Source organism: Ornithodoros turicata, chromosome 9 (genome assembly GCF_037126465.1).
Source record: "Ornithodoros turicata isolate Travis chromosome 9, ASM3712646v1, whole genome shotgun sequence".
NCBI lineage: Eukaryota > Metazoa > Arthropoda > Arachnida > Ixodida > Argasidae > Ornithodoros > Ornithodoros turicata.
Window position 1 is genome coordinate 34,043,160 of NC_088209.1, and position 20,446 is coordinate 34,063,605.

The following is a 20,446-nucleotide window of genomic DNA, read 5'->3' on the forward strand; positions in this document are numbered from 1 at the left end:
CCTCAAATATAAGACCTGTTGAACTTGTTGGTCTGAATTGGACTGGCAAACACCAAAACACGCTGGATTAATTTTCTAAGATTAAACTTTAGAACCCTTTAGAACCAGAATTTTTATCCAGTAGCGTCAGAAGACTCGTTGATGTTGATGTGAATAAGAAATACGAATAAAAACAAGAGATAGAGAGAGAGAGAAAGGAGTTCGGGTTTCGTGTTACAAAGCATTGAACAACAAAAACAACTTTATTTTGATACGATGAATGAATGGGGAGTTTCATCGCCGGAGGAGATGCGACACAGTGTCTGCGGGCAGTGTGTAACCGAGTGGGGACACATTGTTCATGTATTCTGTTCATTTGGATTAAAAACATTTTTCGTATAAATTCCGCTGCAATGCTAATTAACGGATAAGAGCTAGTTCCGGAACGACAGGCGTATTCAACCGGCAAGCAACAGGTTCCGGCTTTATTGCTGGACTACTACAATTAAGTAAATTCCCGAACGACCTTCTTCTCTTTACATAAACGACTTGTTACTTTTAATTGGTATCATTGATCCCCCTCATCCGTAAAGCAGCCTGCACAGAACATGTCTTATACCTTTCATCCTAATAGTAATGAGGAAAAAAAAAACACAACTAAAAATACGAGTAAAACCGAGTAAAACAAAAGACGTCCAATCCCCCTCTTTAAGCGGGACCTCATTTGTTCGTCGATCAACATCCCTATTACCTCTTTTCCCCATCTGGGTTGTAATGCCTGCGTGAAGAAGCACTTCCATTAACAGTTGAGCTCGAGCAAATGCAATAAATCTCCGATACGGGCGCAGGGAAAGTCACGCTATTGGCGCGTAGACGATAGCGCGGGCTTCGACCTCGTTCTTCTACGTCGCCAACATGGGAAGGGCGGTGCTGCACACAGTTTGCGAAGGAGGAACCGGTCCTTAATTACGCCTCGCTAGTGGTAAAAGTAGGAACACTCCGCGAAGGCAATGTTTGGTGTTTGGGATGCTTCATTCATCTGAATCTAGGACTACCCAAGGATAGGATCTGTGCCTTTCGGCTTTACAAAGAATGCATTCTGTATACGTCGGGAGCGATGCTATAGACAAAGCACGTTTTCTACCGAATACAAAGGTCCGAAGCGACCTCCTGTAAAGCGTACTTTCACTGCGCCGTCGTAATGTAATGCGGGAAAAGTAACCAAGCAGTATGTTTTTCCGCGATTATCTTAGCGAGTAGACGTGACGTCATTGCGCTGTTTTAATCGAGTGTGGCAAAAGTGAAGCGAGACGTAAGAACTTGTTACGCGAGGCTAGTTGGTTTTGATCTCAGATGATCATGGCGTAGAAGGGGACGGTACACAAGCATACGGCACATGTGGTTACGTTGTGTGCTCGTGTATCGTCGCTTTGTACGTCATGACCATCTACGATAAAGCGATGCATTAGAGTTTGCTAGATACACACCTGGGGCTCACACTTGTTGCTCACAATGAAGTGAAACATGTTAAGCCTCCTGCGACATCGAGGGGTACAGAGTAAATAAGGCATATATCGTTTGTGTTCTAGTCAACATGATCCTCAACTGCTTTAGGAAGACAGAAAATAATAAGAGAGGGACATGGTGTTGGTTGCCACCCCCTCGCCTACACCCAGAGTCAGCGGGCTGCCAATTCACGAAGCTCAACTCGCGTCTAGCAACCATCCACCAGTCAACTTATACCTCTGTTACACGGGCAGCTTTCAATTACCATTGGAACCAATGGTCATTGGACGTACGCGTACTGCTACCTGGCGTGTAAGGTGGCAACTTCTTAAAGGCATGTTCAATGACCATTAGTTCTGTCAGCGCCAGCGCAACAGACATCAACAGACATCAAACAGCGACACAGCCAGCCGCAGTGTCAGAGACATCAAGAACTTCCGGCCCGATCAAAAACAACGGGTGTACGCGCTCCGGCATGAGTCTGTTTTGTCATCGTTTGTAATCTCAGTTAAATAAACCCATCTGTAAGAATGTAACGCTGGTCACCCCAGGGAAACCGCTAACAGTTCCAATGATACTTGGTGATTAGTTCCAACACAGTGTTCTAGTTGCATACTCAATGGCATTTCACTGCATGATGGGTACATTGGTATCAATCCCAGATGGTGGTGCGTTATGCCTTGATATTATAGAGATATTCATGTATTTCCCCCCCTCTGTTTGTAAAGTAACGGACCGTGTACCCTCTCCTCGCGGTTCCCACGTGCTTCTCATCGCCGAGTGATTCAAACTACGCGCCAAAGGGCAGGTGGCAGCTGGCGTGCGCCGTGGATGCTGCATAACGCCAGCTATTTTCTTTGCCCCGCCTGCGTTCCTTTGTTTTGTTTCTTAGCCATACGTGTAAGTTGCATGCCCGCTGGAAGCGTTTACCTAATTTATTTGTGATTCGGAGCACGAACGACCGGAAACAGAGTAACGTTCTGACAGAACAAACGCGAGTAATGATCTCGGAGGAACACTGCGAGGTTCAACAGAAAAGAAAAAATGTTTGCAAGGTAAAGACAACATCATTGAGAAGAGGGTGGACTTCCACAAGAGCACCAAAACGTTCATCCTTATATCGCTTCCTCTTTGAAACCATTATGTCGGCGTCTTTTCGGCCCTTCTCTAAGGACGCTCTTCTTCCATACCTCGCAATGTTTTACTGTCATCTATTATTCCTGCACTGTTCCGTTTCATTTTAAGGCTACTTAAAATTCAGGCAGGCACACAACCCGAAGAAAAAGCTATAAGGTTTTGTTCAACAAAGAAGCAGGACGAAGGTACTCGGTCTCTTAAAATATTTACATGTCTTCTTTTGTGTCCCCTTCTAGTGGAAAAAGAGGCTTCGCGGTTCAGGAAAACGGATTGGAAGTGTCTTGATGGCCTTACAGGTAAGTGTTTAGGGTATAGCATACATTGCTATCAAGAGATGGGTGCACATAGATTCAATGGATCCTAAAGAAACGAAAACGGAGAATGGGACAACACGAGGTACAAGCGTATAAGAAGACAATGAGGCAGCTGTTTTCAGCTTATGCCAACCTTATTGGAAGCCGGAGCTAAACATCGTACACTATTACACAGATTTTTTTTTTCTGTCTCTGCCTGAATCTAGACGTAAAAAGTGCAGTGGTAAACACTGTACTTTGTACGTCTAGATCAGGATATATATATATATATATCGTCATTTACTTATTTCTTTAATGGCTTTTCCCCCCTCTTTATAATTCACTGGCTTGCACTGTGGCATTGAGGAGTGCTCAGTCACCCTCCCAGGTGTATATCGCTCGCTGAGTGACCCCTGGTTTGCCAATCCCGAACGATGCGCAGCTACCCAGGGCTGACGAGCCGCAAACACGGCGAAACACGTGTCCTCTGGTGCTGTCGCATCGTTCCATGAATATCTGTTTCTCTACGTGCAGCCATAGAAGCCATCTTAATCTATAAGTTTGAATTTCAAACACGTCTAGCGTCATTTACTTATTTCTTTAATGGCTTTTCCCCCCTCTTTATAATTCACTGGCTTGCACTGTGGCATTGAGGAGTGCTCAGTCACCCTCCCAGGTGTATATCGCTCGCTGAGTGACCCCTGGTTTGCCAATCCCGAACGATGCGCAGCTACCCAGGGCTGACGAGCCGCAAACACGGCGAAACACGTGTTCCTCTGGTGCTGTCGCATCGTTCCATGAGTATATATATATATATATATATATATGTGTGTGTGTGTGTGTGTGTGTGTACGAAGTCATTTACCTTTATCCTGAAGAAGTTGGAGCTTCCTCCGAAACGTCGATCATCTCTAGTTTTGTAACTTTTTTAAATCTAAGAGCTAATTATTTCTGTAAACTAATGCATTAAACTACTAACTGTTTTACTTCCTTTCATGTAACTTCCGTCTCCGGCTCACTTATTCATTGTTTTATATATGTGTGTATATATATATACATTATATGCCCTGTAATGGCCTTTTGGGATATGTGAATAAAAATAAATAAATAATATATATATATATATATATATATATATATAGAGAGAGAGAGAGAGATAGTTATTCTGTATTTATTGTCCTGCAATCACTGACGTATTTACGCGCATTGTCTCGTCAATGTTCTCTCTGATGTCTTGTCTATGGTTTATATCCGTGCATAATCTTGTCAGCACATAGAGTGTATGAACGTCATTACAATACAATAAAGAAAGTTGTCAAATCAAAGCTCAGAAGTGTGATACCAACCACTTAATGCGAATCACTCGATTGGCCTAGCATGTTTTGGAACCCGTTATCGTGAACACCATAACTTCTGAACTGTATTGTTACATTTCGATATGTTACATGGAAAAATTGGGTTATGGTCACCCTACCGTCCTCGACATAATTAGATCATACAAAAATAAATCAAGCATTTCTGAAAGATGTCGTGAGGCACGCCAGAAACGTCAGGTTTTCAGCAGGGAGTCTTCAACTTTAGTGGTCTTCGTTCAACCTGTCGCTAGAGGACGCCACAGGAGAACACAAACGTCGGTCTCTCGCATCACACGCCACCGTATATGCCGGCAACGTGCAACGAGGCCTCACTCGTAAAGGGCAACTTGTTGTTGCTCATTATCACGCACGTGGGGAGCTTCGTGGTACTCATTAGTCAGTTAGTTGCTGAACCCTAGAAGCGTTCTGCATGCCGGTAGATGGCGACAGGTCTCTCGGTGTGGAGGGAGGGGTTCGTGTGTCTTGGGGTGACTTCGTCAAGGGTTATTCAGTTACAGCGAAGCCTTCCAGCTGGGTATCCGCACGAAAGATTTAATCCGGTGAAGTATTGGCGGGGGAGAGTGAGGAGGACAGCACGCTCCAAGAGAATTTTAAGAGAGCGTAGAAGTTTCACGATAATGGTTTCCGAAAACAAGATAAGCGGATCGCCTGATTTCTTTGGAGTGACCAACATCGCATTGCTGATATCTGATTTGGCGGCTACCTTTTTTTCGTATAGCCTTTCGTAGAGATAAACTAAAATTCATTACCACGGAAGAAACGCCAAGGGTACCCGAGGGACGGTGGAAGAGAGCCAAGAGACGAAGTACTGTTTGAAAACACGAAGGAGGGCGTTGAAAGCGGGTCTGCTAGCAGACGAACGACGGAAGGAGGAATATTTTTAAAGAGTCGTTTTGTATCAAACGGTTCGCGAAGGGTATTGGGGAAGGCCAATGAGAAAAGAGAGGGATTCAGAATGGATTCCTCTGGTTGGACAGCGACAAAATCGCTAGCGAATCTTCCCGAGACGCAGGGAGAACGCACGAAGATGTTACGTAAGGCTTCGCTGGTCACGTGCATTCAACTATCTGCGCCGTTGCTTCTTTCGCAGAGGCGTTTCCGTCGGCATCCCGCTCATAAAGATGCTCGATGCCCGGTAAGCGCCCGCGGATCATCCAGCAAGAGCCCAGTTGGTTCCTAATCTTCAACCCGCTTCTCGATCAAGTCTGTAGCGGTCATCCTAGCCACTTTGCACGCGCGACCGCACGGAGAGGTATAATTTTTGCGAAGGAGAATTCGAGGAGAAATCGATTACGTCCTTGAGCGAACCGAACTGGGAAGACACCGATAACGAACCAAAAAGAAATGATAGAAAAAAGAGAGAGAGAGAGAGAGAGAAAAAAGAGGACAATCCGAATCAGATTTCGGTTCGACTTCTGGAAGACGTCCCAAGACACGAGGCGCGTAATCACTTCGTTTCCATACGCACCCATCGATTTGAGATTAAGAAGAACATTCCAGAAAGGAAGCCGTAATCGTGAATGGGTCTGAAGCACGACCCACTGAACAGAACGAAATTAGTTGAGAGCGAAGAGAAAAGCTTCCTGTTCCCCCTTGCGTCCGTCCCTCACAGCGGGCCTGTACAGAAAAGTTATTCGAGCAAATTAGTTCAGTCAGAGAAGGATGTAAAGATGACGAGGTGTCCCTTGCAAGATGCAGTATAAGCGTCATGGAATCTCACCCACCGGAGCAGCTGAATCTTCCTTGTGGAAGTTGTCGCTTCCTTTACAGAACATGCGGGCGGAGAAACGGTCGAAAAAATTGGTGTCTTCGAAATCGAGATGAATTTTTTTGTGTGTGCGGAAAATGCTGGATAAATTTAAGTGGCCACCCGGCCGGGATCTGCTACTTCCACACATTCCCCCTAGGCGTCAGTCGTGACCTTGCCGACCTCTGTGAGGCCGACAACGGCCAGGCCTTTTACCAGCACCACCACCACCACCTGACTGTGGTGGTCAGTGACTTGGTCAGGTGTGATTGAACGCGAACTCTGGTTCTTTATCTGAGCTTTACCCTGCAGACTTTGCAGACGAATGTCGATACGGTTTCCCCTGAAGTCTGCCCAAGACACACACGAACGCCCATATGTTCCGCTATTCTAACGGACTTCATTTCTTTCGTTTTCTTTTTTTAAAGCACGAAAAAAAAGAGGAAAACCGGTCTGCATCTTCTAACTTGATTATTTTTCGTCCCATTTCGTCACAACACTAGATCCAACTTTTCGAACGATCCGTGCGCTCTGACGATTGCCGCGTGCTGACACGAAGAGCATTCCTCGGAATACATCAACGAAATATGTGAAAAGACGTCATAGCTTTCTACTGTCACATGACTGAGAGCGCTCAAAGCCACGTCTTTTCGTGCTGTTCTAACCATGATGGAACGCGACGCAGCCACAAGATATTTCGTAGCAGACGACAGGGGCCGATGTTGTCGTCTGCTATGCGTGAGCAGTATACGCCACTTCCGATGTTCCGGCACTCGTGCCGCTGCTCACCCTAAGAACTTCCGCACCGTGCGGAGTTTTTCTTTTTAACTTTTTCTTCCACTAAGATATTCCGTGCCGATGTCGCTCGTGTGAACAGCTGCGTTTTTATCTTTCGCGCTGTGTAGCCCAAGTGCTTTTCCGCACACACGTGTAACTTCGTTCCTTGGGTTCGAAGCAAGAACAGAGAAATAAAATAAACAGACGAGGAGCTACTCACGGCCATGCGCACTCCAATAGTGTCTCGCCAGCACTCCGCCGGCAATTGCATTACTCTTGATTGGAGGTGACAGGGACGCGAAAGAGGTCCCAATTTTCTGTTCACCTTTGTCCTGTGGGCCTTCGCGGAGTGACGTTTGTAAATGTTCGAAGAGAAGCAGTTTAGGAGGGTTAAATTTGTCAATTTGAAACACGTGTATGGGCGAATTAAATGCGTTAGGAGCCGACGTTGCATTCAAAAGATGAATGCGCAAATTTGACGCTTCGATTGAGCCGAAAATTAAATTCCGCCCTAATATGTTCGTCCAAAAGGAGTTGGTACGAAAAGAAGGAAAAGGAAATCGTAAGGGGACCAAGAGGTACTTATTGGATGAGTAAGTACGTATATGTTGCGGAAAAAAGATTTAGATGTGTGCCGTGAGCAAACATGGGAGATGGATACGAAAACAATTAAATCGTGCCATCCGACAGGATATTCGAAGTGACCCATCTTCTGATCCCGTCACGTGTGTGGATGTTTGTTGTTTTTCCTGGGTTTTCCTCGGACGCCGCAGGGTAAACGCGGTGCCGCACGACATGTTAAGGTGCGCAAGGTAAACGCAGTGACTGCCTGAGCCTGTATCGCTGTGTATTACGGAGGCAATAGGATGTGCATAATAGTACCGTACATAGCTTAATCAGAAATATACTTTGCCTTAAAATTAGCGCTATCAGATCATTTAGTACTCCCCGTTTAATCAACGCAAAACTTCAACCTGTGCTGAATATCACAGCACGAACTTATTTATCAAATTGTACAGGATATACATATGTTTGCACAAACGCCGCCATTACGGCAAATGAGGACATAGGCTCTAAAAATGGCCAAGCAATGTACAATAGGGCACCCCATAAACGAAGTAAACAACACAACCGCGTCAAATAGATTACCATTTACTAATTGCTTCCGTTTGTTGCTTAGTTTATGGGACATTGTGTCCCAAGACGGATAACTTTTCCCTCAAGTGGGAGCAAGACAGAAACAAACAAATAAATATATACAGGTACGCCGCCTTCGGTTGGGCTCTTCCTTGCCTCTTGGCATTTCCTAATTTTATTAGTACCAGGTTGGAAAACCCGAAGAAACAGCCCCGAGAGAGGGGTTTAGAGGAATATACGGCGTCTGCGAAGAGGGCGAACGGCGAAAGTCGCGCATTACCGCAATCGCTTGGGAGACATGGCGGTAATCAGCGTTGTTGTTATAACGCAATACAGCGCTCTCGAGTGCTGGGCTCACGGTGCTCGTTGTAATGTTCTTCGTGCTGTACTTTTTATAGTTGCAGGGGATGTGGTTGCAACAGTCTTGACAAAAGGAAGCATTAACGCGTCGCAGTTGTGGGTAGTTTCGTCGATTTAATTGCATTACTGCGTACGTGGGATGAGTGCCTGTATTGGAGAGTTTCAGTGTATCGTACGCTATCGCGTTTGCGTACGTACGGGATAAAGTTTATGGTTCTGCGCACGCCCATTAACAGAACTCTCCTCATGCACTGTGCGTGAACTCCCCAGTACTGTTTCCTCTAGCACCAAATAAGTGCTAGTGGTCCAATGGTTTCAAACTTTCCTTTTCGACTTCAATTTCGTGCCTAAGTTTGTGGTGATGGTCTCATCTACTCATTTCATTTCATTTTCTCATTTATCCATATTTAATATCCAAGACAAATGCGTGGAGGTGGCCAAAAAGCAGTGCAAGACTGCTTGACTAGGGCCTCCTGTTATCTTCCAGTTATATTATATTCCACTTGCCTTCTCGTGTAATGGACCCGTGTGTCTCACAAAGTGTATAGATTTCTAGTCTCATTCCTTTCTCCCTCAACCTCCTTTTCCTTCCTTTGTTTTATGTATAGCGATCCCTCGTTAACGCATCCTAGAGTAGCCAGTCATGAGTGTTTTGGACTAACAATATCCTTCTTTTTTTCTTCTTTATCCAGACAATCAATCAGAGTTGGTGGTGGTGGTGTGCTCGCTTTCTGAAAATCCGCTTCAAGCTACCGGGCAACGTCTTGCGAAGGGTGGAATGAACACGCAACCATTATTCTATTTCACACCGTACCTTCTACACGTGCCACTCGCCATTCGACAGGCGCCGGTGAGGAGGAACGTAAAACGCAGAGCAGATTGGGCCTTGCAAAGCACCACCCGTTCGCCTACGAAGAGGCGGCCCAGACAGCGCAATTTGCTTGAAGATCGAGTGCATAGTGGCAGACGGGTAGATCAAGACTGTTTCTTTCCCGGGCACGTCTGCAAATACTGGTAATACTGAGTTTTAGTATAACGTGCGCTCTCGCCTTTTTGTACGTAAGGGATAGCTTTGGTGGTTCTGCGCACAAGCAACAATAAAGAGAGCTTCGCGCAGTGCGCAGAATCATCACGCTATTCCTTACGTACGCAAAGGCGACAGCGTGCGATGCACTAAATTTCAGTAATGACACCTGCCAGTCATTCCTATACTTGATCTTGTACATTGTGCTGCTTGGGAGATGCTAAGAGGCGTGCATTTGCAGATATTTCCAGAACGAAAAAAAAAAAGAAGGGATGGAAAAATAAATAACTCTGTTTCAATACCATTTCCAGAAGCCACCGTCTTGACGACATGCGTTTTATGTTATCTGATAAAAGATTAATCCGACGGTATACACTCCTGTCTCCCTTCAGCCTGCTTATGACGCAGGATGTGTCTTTACTATTTCGAGGTGACTGATAAGCTCAGTGCAGTGGCTCGTGCTTGCGAAGAAAAGAGCAGAGGCGAGACAGGACCAGAGAAGACCAATAACGTAATAGCGAAAGACAGTGGAGGGATTTCCTCCGTAGCTTTTGCCCTGTTTCATTTGGTGTGGTGCGAAAGACTGACAATACGGTGGTGAAGCAAATAGGATTTTGTGCGTGACACTTGTTCTGTTGTGCGAGTTCCGTGACGCGTTGTGTGATAGAGCTCAGTGTGCTGTTTTGAATAAGCAGGGACGTCGTCGGGCCATTACAGATTTAAACGTCTGCAGAAGTGACCTCGTCGTGTGTTAGTGCTAATGGATGCAGTGGACTGCATCGATTAGTGGACCCCATGTGGTGAGTGCAAGAGTTTGCTTATGATCCTAGTTGTCTTACGACGTCGAACCCCGAATTATTATTACCAAAAGTGTCGTTGTTGCTGTCGTCACCTTGTTGTCGTGCTTAGTATCACAACGAATCCAACTATACTCCGAATACAATTTTTGTTTGGTGGTGTACTCAAGGTGTATCTCGGCAACGCGAACAGCTTGCATGCTTTACGCTTTTTGCTAACTACGAGCATTTCATTTTGCATCCCATTATCATCGCTACGTGTGTTAAGCCGGCGTTTGTAGTAAATAATTTTACAGTATGAGGTCGTCACACGGCTTTTGGAATATATTTTCACATTTCAGTGTACGTTAACTGAATGAAATTCCGCGTATCACATTTCCGCCTTGGGCAAGAGGAATACTCGAGAAATCTCGACTCGGTCAATCGCATCATGCCAATACTTCCCCTCCCAGCCTTAGGGCTTCTGATTCTCGGGTTGTCCGAAATTCGGCAAGAAAAACGCATATTTTTGCGAACTTCGTGCGGCCGTCTCCATGACGACCTGCCTTTGAATCCATCGAATACTGGTGCCTTTGGCGCATACTCTGCATGATGATGGACATTACACGGCTTACTTGCGGTGGTTATCGGCGGATACGTGTTTTCGACGAGCACATAAAACGTTGCGGGTTGTGATTATTAGCGGCTTTCAGAAAATACCCCAAAACAAGAAATCCTCTTCTCATCCCATCTGGACGTGTCAAAGACGAAACCAAACGAGCCGCGACAGTCTAGGATCACACCGTCCTTTCTATCTATGCAACGAAAACATCCTGAGGCATACATTATATTCGAGGTGTCTCCCGTCATTGTTTGTCCCTATAGTCTCATTTGCTACGTCATGTCTATACGCTGTCACGTTACAAACTACCTCAGATATCTACAGTGTCTACTCGCTTACGCCTATCAAATAGACCGATCAATGCACTACACACCCAAACAAGGATAAAAAAGAAAAGAATGGAGACAGTGTCGTTTTCGGAAATGATGTATCAATAGCAAAGCGATTTGGATTCTGCGGGAGTCGTCTATGTGATGGGTAAATAGGCAGTCTAGGAACATTATCTTCTCCGCAACTGCTCTGTCGGTATATGTAGGTCAAAGTAGGAAGAAAACAGAAGTTATTACGGCGTTCTGTGTAGCGAACCAAGTATAAATGGGAAAAGACGCATCATGTTGTCTCGGGACAGCGGTTTCCTTCCAGACAGATATCGTTACTCTCGTGAAAGGGAATACGATGCCGCTAGGATGGTGGCACTGGTGGCGGAACTCGATGTGTATTTAGTTACATAAGTGCGGCGTAATGCCATGTTACGTTAGAGGAAAATAGGGGCGAGTGAGCGAGTAAACGCGAATAGAAAAGGACACTTTGCGGTAGTCCCTTCTTGAGTATAGAGCTTTTAAATAGCATCAGCGGAAGTATCGACAGATGGCGCAGAGCTCTGGGAATATTTTTACTGCCTAAAGGCCTGTTCCGACACAGAGCGATTTGTTGTATAGCACTAGAGCACGGAGAGTACTAGCGCCGCGTGGACTCGGAAACAGATGTCCGGTGGCTGAAGAAGCACCATTAATTTACAAAAAGGTAGTCCAGCAATTCAATCGTTTACAGGAAGCTGTGCCTTATCCGGATCCTGTACTCGCCTCAGTTTCTCGCATATGCTAAGAACTCTTCCACAAAAAGCTTGGCCCATGTCAGAGCCATGTGCAACACCGTCGAGGTCTTCTGATATTCTTGGAGTTCCTCTTGGCTACCGGCTTGCTCCAGACGCTGTAGGGTCCTCCACTGCATCTCAAGGACCATTGGCGCTTCTTTCATGTGCTTCTTCCTTTTGTGTGACGTAGCGTTGCGCAACCAGAGGACGGGAGTTCAAGGGTTTTACTTACACATAACTTCATTTTCATATTTCACATCCCATGCTTCTCGTGTAATGGGGTAGTGTACTGCTCTCAAGCGGTGAATCACCCCAGGCCATAGTCATGATTTAGTTGTTGTTGTTGTTGTTCCACAAAAAGAGCATCGAACAAGGTGACGCACTCTTGGGCAGCCCACTGGTCTGAACAGCGAAGTGAGCGTTTTTTTCTGGAAAGCTAGTTGGCAGATATTGCCAACGGAAGACAAACTGGCCTAATGGGGTCTTCTCAGCAGCCCCTTATGTTCCAACTGCGGCGCCCAGGATAATAGTGACCATGTGCTACGAGAGTGTGTCACAGCAAGGACTCTGTGGACTCTCGTGTGTCGCCATTCCATTCGGTATCGGCCTAGGCAACAGATGAGGAGCTTTGGAGCTCAGAATAGGAGGAACCGCTTGATGCATCCTAGGCTCACCATGCTGACTCAGCTGGTAACACACTACCTAGAACACACTTTCTTTGTTGGGTGAGCAGGAGGTCTTGCGACAGTGGTCCTGCCGCCACGTTGCTCTTTACAACGGACACGTACGACTAACGGGCCTCATTTATACATAGTATACTTCTCTTAGTTAGGCAGCCACAAGGTAATGCACTTATAATACGTACCTTGTATTTCTTGTATACTGGAACTGGAGAAGGTGAATCACATCGTTTTGTTTCTAAAGGACGGCGGCCGTGTGGCAGACTAGTCCGAGTCCTTTTTCAGCAGTCGGGTTTTGTCATATTTTGAACATTTCGAAGACAAGTGAAATAAATATTCTATACAGCGCTAGAAAATAGCGCGATATTTTCCTCCTCGCAGTGCTCCAAACCGCTAAAGATTAGCGCTATAGCCGGAGTTGAGCTCATGTCAACTTTTTCAGCGCTAATGTTGGCGCTTCAATCGTGCTAGCCAATGAGACGGCTCTTCAGCGATGACGTCGCGGAATTGTTTCGCTTCCGCATTTCACGGCACGGCGACGGCATTGGAACCGACGCGTCTGTCGTCCAAAGTGTTCGGTAATTTTTAGTTCAGTCAGTTGATCGAACTCGTCCGTCCGCATGCTGTCGAACCCCAGAGGTGTATCATGGGAGAGACCGGAAAGGACCACCGACCTTCTGCTAAATAATAGCGCTAGCGCCGCTTTGCAAGTGTGTACCGCCCATTAACAATGAGCGCTGTTTTTACGCGTTGTTTTGTTACGCGATACTAGGGCGCTGCTATATGTCGGAACGGGACTTAACTTGCATTTCTCGCGCGTGCTCCAGATCAATGCCGTTTCAGTATACTGTAGATATTTCGTGGAATGGCCGGCGCGCTGTGGCAGCAGCTGGACCTCAACTGGACAACCGTAAACAACCGGAAACCACTGCGTGTTCTCTTTCGAAGAGAACAGAGGAAAAAGAAACACAAACGGGTGAAGCGGGGGTGACGCTCGTCTCCCCCGCAGCACCGGAGACAGGAACGTTCATCGCTGCGTCGTTTGTTTCAGGGCTTGTGCGTCTGTTTGTCTAGCGTGGCTCCAAGAACTCCTCCTTCTTTATGTTTCGTTCTTGAAAGGGTGCACTTTAGAAGATATTGAGGTGTCGAGTAGCGGCAAACTGAGAAGTATCACATCCGCCGGATGCAAGGCTCGAAACAAACGAAACGGGGTAACACTTTAGATCGCCAGGGGAGTGTACGCTCTCCTGAGGTGACATGTTTTTCAGAAAAGCAAGATTGGAGAGAAAGGGCATGAAAGAAAAAAAGGCAGGATTCTATTACGCAAACAGGCTGATGGAAATAAGCGGGGCTGGCGGGAAAAAACGCCTATTTTCGGAGCGACCAAGTTTTGGAAAGCGAAGGATATGTTATTGGAAACGCGATATGCACCCGTAGAAGAAAACATAGGTGTAGAGAAAACAAGACGAAGACACGGAAGGGACAACCGGTTCACAACTTTGAGATGGAAAAACGTAATCGCGTACACGGCGCGACTCGCCGTCTGGTAATTTGTGTGTACACCGCGGGGGAGATTTCAGACAGAAAATTGCTCTTCGTCATCCTACCCTTCACGTCTTTCTCTTCAACTTTTTTACAATCGAGCCGAGGAACAGCACATTCGAGAGGTCTGTGGAAGCGCGCTTAACGCATAGATGCTCGCTCGCTTCTATTTGTTGATGACAAATCGCGCATCTTGTTCGTTCCCAGTCAGCGTCGTTTTATTCATTGCATTGCACCGCATTCATTGCATTGCGACTGCAAATCGCGCATCGTAACTGGTTCGTTCCCAGACAACGTGGTTTTTATTTATCATATGCATTTTTTTTAGAAAGGTAATCACGATTTGTAAGATCATGCTGACGCTATGTAGTGGATTGAGCATAAAAAAATTGCCACCACTACGTATACGTGACTTGCTGTTGCTGACCAATTGCTTGGCGTCAGTGCGTGTATTACATAAGTTACCAGCCGCCGAAATTGAAATAACATTTCATTTTATGGCTGACAAAGGTGTAAGCTTTGGTTAATAATTTGCCGGAATGCTTGTATCTGCTCTCCTCGTATACCAAATCCCTTCCGAGTACCAAATACAGTGTTGCCCGTAATATTTATTTTTAATTTTCTAATTAACTACACCGCCGATTGGAACGAAATCTGTGCCGTTTTTGTACTGATTGCTTGGACTATCGGACAGTCACGTCAAATGACGTTCGACCTCAGCTGCTTTACAGTATACCTTTAATGTCCGAGCGCTGCGTGAATCAAGCGCCTGCAGTATACCAATCTACAATGCACGAGAACACTTTCTAGCGAAGATACAAGTTCTTCACCATATTTTCCTTCCCCTTTTCCTGTTCCGTTGACGTCGCGGTTGCTCAAAAGAAAAAAACAAAACCAAAAAGAAACTGCACCAATAGAACAATCTTCGTCGCAGTATCATTCACGTTTCCACATTGACAGACTTCAGATCGATCGCTATGCTGAGCCGCTTCGCACGGATGTGTCTAGAGTCACCTGACATCCTAGGGACGACGTTGATTGACAACAGATAAAAAGCAGCATCTTGAAGGACACACAGTCAAAAAGAGTGCCCTCTTCGAATAATGGCTCACTTTGGCTCGTGGAATAATAACGGCTAACTTTGTCAGACGAGAGTGAGCATCGTCATGCAGTGCACGCGCACTGACGCGAAGCAAAACTATATAGGCGCGAAGGGTCTCACAAATAATATGAGCGAATACAAGGAAGCTGTACGAGTGTGGTTCTGGCGGTAAATTGATAGTAAATCGTTGTTTCCAGAATTTAACGGCATCGAGAATATGTAGGCGCAAATGAAGGGGATTTTTAAGCGAAGATATTCCAAAAGCCGGGCGTCATAACTGGAGAATAAAAATTTCCAGGGGGATTTTTGTTCCACTTAACGTGTTATTAACTCATATATATATATATATATAAAACATGTCCGACTTGTCCGAAAAGAATGCGGTCAACGGTATTTATCTTGTCACGACTTGTGTCGGTTTTAAATTTTTTTCTTTTTCGCAGGAAATTACGCCCCGTTTTATTTTTATTTTTTCCTCATGATCAGTGCCCTGGGTATAATTTGAAAATTTGGCAATTACCAAGGCACAGTATTTGTTCCTTGGCGTGTAGGACAAGTGGGGAAAGAGAAATCAAATCAATCACTACTCGAGACTTGGCTTATTCCATAAAACACACGGGACGTGTGGAGAAAAACCTAAGTCGCATTTGCACATATAACTCGTTCCCTACACTTATCGGACGGATTTCCTGTGGCACACGACGACGCACTTACGCGAGCTAGACCTGCGGAAAAATTGTATAAATTAAACTATGCGTAATAGCATAAAGATGGCGACGGACGTAACTCGTGGACTGTAAATTGCTCTCCGCCGGGGGGCGAGAAGGCGGTTACACCGAAATAACAGGAATGAGCATCTCCGTGGGGGGCTTCATTTCAGTTTCTTGCGGTAATTTCGTAAGTTCTACGTTGCCCAAAAGGGTTAGTAATGCTTTTATAGGGCAGATCTTTGATAGGTCATAAGTAATTCTGAACTAAGTTTGTCATAGTGAGAGGACCAGACTCTAGTTGAGTCAGGCCCGGTTTCACCAGCGCCGATTAACTTTAAACCAAGATCAAGCGTCCCTTAATGCAAAAACAACTTCGCTTCAAATTACGTTACACGCTATGTTAATTTCGTACTTATTATCATAACTCCAAACTTTGATTCCGTTACGAAGCTACAGTTAAAATTATACCGGACTCTTTCTTGATTCGGCGCTAAGCAGTGAACCGCTCGCAGTTCAGCTCGTGCACCGGTGTTTTTAGTCCCTGCTGCGCGTGCCGCACCATGGAGAAGTCCCGGTGGAAAACATGGTGCGTATTGCGAAGCGGACGTGAAGATAAACATTGTGAGTGGAATATTCGCGAGAACTGTTGTGCGCTACAGTGCAGTGAACCGGTACTGAAAAATGCAGCAGTGCGCATCATGCCGCGTATATATACGGAGCACTACGATCGGATCCGCTCCAAATCCACACGCCCACGATAGGTATATGTGCGCGCTTCCCCTGCTGTGTCATTGGATGCCGCCAGTCTTTGCCTCCTGGGGATCCTATTCATTGCCGCCAAAGACGGCTCTGTTTTGAGTGCGTTTCCTTCAAAACGGTAGCGTTGTGTGAACTCATTTTGTTTGAATTGTACCAATTGAAACACGGACTTTCATTTGAGAGCATGTTGTTATTGCATTTTAGTGCCTCTTTAAACTTGAAGCTAGCCGTCAATATTCTTTTCGAATAACGTTAGTTACTGACGCAACGTGAATTCCCGTAATTGTAGATAACGTTACAGAAAGAGGGTTGAGTCGTAATTTCATGTCAAGGGTCGTTTGATCGCGGATCAACTCTTAACCAGCGGTGGGAAAACTGGTCCTTAGGGAGGGACAGTGTAAGTGTGGCAAGGGTGTGCAAAACGCCGTTATAGTGCCCATATTCTTCACTATCGGCCAATATAGTAGTGCCAATATTGGACCATTATCCCCGCGCTGTACTTTTTATAGGGCCTCAAGCAGCAGAATATATTGGCCCAATATTGGCTGCATATCGGCAATACTGGTTCAAGATTGGACCAATATTGGGCCAGTATTGCCAATGTTCAACCGATATTGGGCCCAGATGTTGTGCTGCTTGTGGAGAATCGTGGCAAACGTGTTCCCATATAGAGTGCTCGTACACCCAGTGTCGAGCCGATATTAGGCAAAGGTACTGTGTCGCCTTGCGAACGTGAGTGGCGTTTCTCTGCAACTATACTGTAAACAACACTTTAAACTAATGCATTCTCATCATTGTTTGATCGCTTGCGGAAACCACACAGTCCAACCCACACAACGCCCAAACCACGAGCTGCACGTTCGCAAAAGCATGCATGGAGAAACACCGAGAAACTCAATTCACGAATCTGCGTCACTGTTGCAGAGCGGCACTTAATTGCGCCTGGGGGAGTCGGGGATCAGTCGTGACACCCGCTGAAAAAGAAAGAAGGAAAAAACGTAACCACAGTCCTTTCGCTTTTGGTCAACGAGATTTGCGACGACTGACTGAGACTATATGGATACACTCTTCTCAGTTGTTCACAGGTACAATATCGATCTTTTTCGCGCCAACGTCTTTTTGGGTTTAATTTGTCATTTCGTCCGTCGTTGGCGACGACCGCGATCCGGCATTGTATTCGGCACACAAGAAAGATTATGCGACGGTACGTATGAAGCAATTACCCCGAAGACTTGCTCCGGCAGAACTGTCGCACCTAACGACCGCCACGCGCCGTAGTCTGTTATTAATTCTGGCTTGTCATACAGCTTAACACGTGTGAGCGTACGTATATAGGGCATCGCACATCGTACCATTAAGGGTCGACGATACACGTGTGTGTGGCGAGCTATAGTATGTGTACCCTCAAACATGAAAACACCAGCGAGTAAGCTTCGCTTCTCCAGAAACGGAACTGCAGCATCAGTGACGTGGCGCAATCCGTGGTCCTCACTGGTCCTCTACGTGGTCCTCGTTGGTTTTAGTGTGTGCTCTCTGTCTTGCGCAACGGCCCCCTTTAGCACTTTGCACTCCCCGACGGACTCACGCACTCTCTACGCATCTCCACCCTTCATCCTCCAGCCGTTCTTTTTTTTTCCTTTTCGGACGAATCTTTTTTTCTTTCTTTTCTTTTGAAAAATTTCTTTTCAACTTGAAGAATAGTCGGGAGACATTCTTAATTAACAGGAATTCTCCATTGACAGGACTCATAATCAGTACTCGTAATGCTTTTAAGTTTTAAAAAGTTTTCTCTCTTTCTTTCTCCGTGTTGGGCCTGTTTTACACGAACGTTTTTCTCGTCAGTGTTCTTAACGGAGGCAAAACGGACCCATTGGAACGCACGGGGCTCGATTGCCTTTAGCTTCTACTTTTGAAGCTAACGGACGACAAAGACGGACTTGTGAAAGACCGCCTTCTGCATTCTGTTAAATACAGGGCAGCAACGTACGGTATGCATCTATACGACTATGCTACTGGGAATTTAGATATCATAGGGCGTGATCGACGATGAAAGTATCTGGGGATGACGCCGCCGAAGCAACGGAAGACCGTTTTACAGTACCTGTTTCGAACTGTCTCATCATCACAGTTTTGCCGAACTACACCCCTATAGTTAGTTAGTTAGTAAATTAGTTAATTAAATAGAACACTAAATTAGTTAACTAGTTAGTTACTTAGTCAATTAGTAAAATAGTTGCTATATTACGCCTCTAAAACTCAAATCGTCATCATTTTAAATATGCCAGGGCGAAACTACTGATGGTTCTTGCTCCAAATGGATCCTTACTTTTTGGACGTTCCACCGTTATAAGATTTGATTGTTGTGTATGGTTTTACTGCTCCTTTGAACGGGAACCTTCTCACAAACGTGGCAGGTGGTACGGTTGTCATCGAGAAGCTCGCGATTCATGCCGGCACATTTGGTAAATCACACTTTCGTGTTATAACGTAAGGTAAAATAACGAGTGCATAGAAACTCGTAATAAATACAGAACGCATACGTAGAGTTGAGTGCAGGTACAAAATTCACCCGCACCGCACCAGCGGGGTCACGGTCCGCTCCCGCATATCCCAACGCGTACCCGCATCCCCGCAGACGTATCCGCAGCCCAATGCGTACTCAGGTTTCAGTTACGCCACACGATCGTCGCAGCACGAAATGTTTTATTGATGCTGGGCTGGGGACACTATCCGTTAGCGAGCCACTTTCCCAACGCGCCAGACGCTGTGGCGACTGCTGACATGGTTGCCAGCTTACTGATGCGAACCGTACCAGTCGAACGGCGATACATCCACTGGCACCTTGGTACTGAGGCCATGGTTTGTCCAGAGCCGCAAGCACGGGGGGTGGGGGGTTGTAAAAATTTGACGGCATAGTCGTTATTGCAGTTCCTTTGTAACAGCTGAACTTATCATTGCCGACATGTGTCTAAAGCTGAAATAACAGAGGGTCCTTGTAGGGGGTGTCGCCAAGGGGAGGGGGTTTATTTGACGGTGGAGAGGGGTCTGGTTAAATCACTGTACTGAGGCATATCCTGCTATGGCACTTGTACCTGCTCCAGTTTCTTGGTAGTGAGAACGACAGGGACAGGGGATCTTGCTCTGACGGCGTGGTTCAACCTGATGCGCAACTGTGCGCATTCTGCCACGTTCTTTCGACCTCTCGGCCCGTTTTATGATTGGGTCTCTGAACGTCACAGCTTTTCAAGTGGGCACTCATTCTGTCAAGCATTTGGAGATGGATTGCATTTGAATTACGGGTAATATGGATATTGTGGCTCCACTAGTGCGGTGCAGGGTATACTCCAGATCACTTGTACCGTTAGTAGCACAGACTGCCACGCGCTGGGGGGGGGGGGGGGTGAATGATGTGGTGACAGAATAAAGAATGAGCAAGTAAAAAAATGACTATATGAAATTATTAAACTAGTTCATGGGTGCGCGAGATTTTCATGGGCCACTGCTACGTCAGCGGTTTCGTGCTGACACCATCCGTCAAGATCTCTTCTTCGCTTCAATGTCCCAGAAATATTTTACCAAGGCGCCGAACACTCGATGCCACCACGGCAGGAGTACTTTAACAGCAGGTTCGTAGTACGGAGTTCGTGGAGCGGGTTCGTAGCCTTCATCGTAATCCTTTTTGCCCAAGGACACGTCTTTCTGTAATACGAGGTATCTATACCTTTTTGGTTAAGCTCATGGCACGTGGTCTTAGTTCCAGACCGTTTACCACGCTATTTCACGTCCCTCCTGCACAGGCTTCGTCTCAATGTACCCTTCACTCCCC

The 20,446-nt window shown here is 46.0% G+C and overlaps 2 protein-coding genes across 3 annotated transcripts in view; one reads left to right on the top strand and one right to left on the bottom strand.

Moving 5' to 3' along the window:
- LOC135368711 (T-cell activation inhibitor, mitochondrial-like) overlaps window positions 1-20,446 on the top strand; it is a 284,743-nt gene that overhangs the window by 35,122 nt on the left and 229,175 nt on the right. The window contains exons 6-7 of the mRNA XM_064602168.1: window positions 2,859-2,918; window positions 9,005-10,136. The gene's annotated coding sequence lies outside the window, so the exon portion shown is untranslated. The remainder of the gene's footprint in view (window positions 1-2,858; window positions 2,919-9,004; window positions 10,137-20,446) is intronic.
- Window positions 1-20,446, bottom strand: part of LOC135368713 (tachykinin-like peptides receptor 99D) — a 244,829-nt gene that overhangs the window by 29,777 nt on the left and 194,606 nt on the right. The gene's annotated exons all lie outside the window — the stretch shown is intronic.